This window comes from Mustela erminea, chromosome 9, assembly GCF_009829155.1.
Source record: "Mustela erminea isolate mMusErm1 chromosome 9, mMusErm1.Pri, whole genome shotgun sequence".
Classification (NCBI taxonomy): Eukaryota; Metazoa; Chordata; class Mammalia; order Carnivora; family Mustelidae; genus Mustela; species Mustela erminea.
The window spans coordinates 64613059-64614545 of record NC_045622.1 but is presented as its reverse complement, the minus strand read 5'-3'; the positions used below and the strand labels follow the sequence as shown (position 1 = coordinate 64614545).

Genomic DNA, 1487 nt, shown 5'->3' with positions numbered 1-1487 from the left:
CTGAGGAGTCTATGGATGAGTCAGAGGCCCAAAGAATTGGAAAGAGACAGGCCATCTGTGGTGTGCAGAATAATGCCCACTGACCCTGAAGACATCTACGGCCACATCCCCCAGAATTTGTGAACGTGCTACCTGCTGCCGCAAAGGAGCGTTAAGGTTGCAGATGAAATTAAGGCTGTGCATCAGCTGATCTCAAGAGATCATCCTGACGCACCCAGTGCCATCACAAGGGTCCTTGTAAGCTGAGGAAGGAGGTGGAAGCGAGTGGCAGAGAGGGGTGACATGAGAGACATGGCCAGTCACTGCAGGCTTAGAAGATGGAAGGGGCCAGAGGTCGGGGGCCGAGGTCGGGGGCCAAGGACCGTGGGCAGCCTCTGGAAGCTGGGAAAGGCAAGAAAACCTCCTCCCCTCAAGCCTCCCGCAGGAATGCAGCCCTGCCAACACCTGGAGTTTTGCCCAGTGAGACCCGTTTGGACTTCAGACCTTCACAACTGTAAGATAATAAATCTGGGTTTTGTTTGTTGTTGTTGTTACATAAATTAACCCATTTATTACAGACTAGCAATGTTTCAAACGGTGAAGCTTCTACTGGTCTTTCAGCTCCTCAGTCTTCGGGTAGCAGGCTCTACTGTGATGGCAGAAGTGGTTCTGTGGGCCCAGGTGGCCCACGTTCCACGTCTTCATGCAGGATCCCCAATGCCAGATCCCCACAGCTCATCTCTTCATCTTGGCTTTGCCACAGGACGAGCAGGTGCACTTGGCATGCTGGCTTATTTCCATTTTCTTCACCATTTTCCTGAGGGAGGCAGCACCACAACAGATCCCACACTTAGCAACAACCTTGCCCTTCTTGGTGCACGTAGCCATGTCACCAGATGAAGTCTGAGCCCGGAGAGCAATCCGTAGCTGAAGCCTCTACGTTGGCAGTAATGTGTCACAACAGCACCAGAAAACAAATACAGGTTGATACAAGTGACCTGCAGTGACAGAAGCGTGTGCAGGGCACAGGAGCCCGGGACAGGGACGCTGGTTGCGGGGTGGCCCAGGGAGAGGGGAGAGGGAGGTAGAGGGCCTGAATGCCACGAGAGGTGGGGGCGTGGGGGGTTGCGCCAGCAGGGGCTTCCTGCCAGGCCCATCTGGTGACACAGGCTCGTTGCATGCAGACACTGTCAGACACAGGCCCACCTGTCACCTACAGTCCACCTGTTTCTGGTGACCTCTCTCAACATCCACGTTTCCCAGGGGCAGCTGAGTTTGACAGGTGGGGTTGGGAATCCCTGCTGTGACCCCATCACTTGAGGCCTCACAGTGGGAGGCAGCTGGAAATCATTTCTCTGCAGGGACTTCAGGAGGCAAGGTGCCAGGGAAGCCTGATGGGGTGTGCGTTTCCCCCAAACCTCCCACCGTGAGATGGAGCCTACCACAAAAGGTGCAGTAACTCAAAACCACAGAGGCCCATCTTTCCATGCATTTGCTCGTTGTTCAGT

At 54.7% G+C, this 1487-nt stretch overlaps 1 pseudogene; it reads right to left on the bottom strand.

Annotated features, from left to right (window-relative positions):
• Window positions 1-544: 544 nt before the first annotated feature.
• Window positions 545-920, bottom strand: LOC116599570 (annotated as a pseudogene).
• Between the last annotated feature and the right edge of the window lie 567 nt (window positions 921-1487).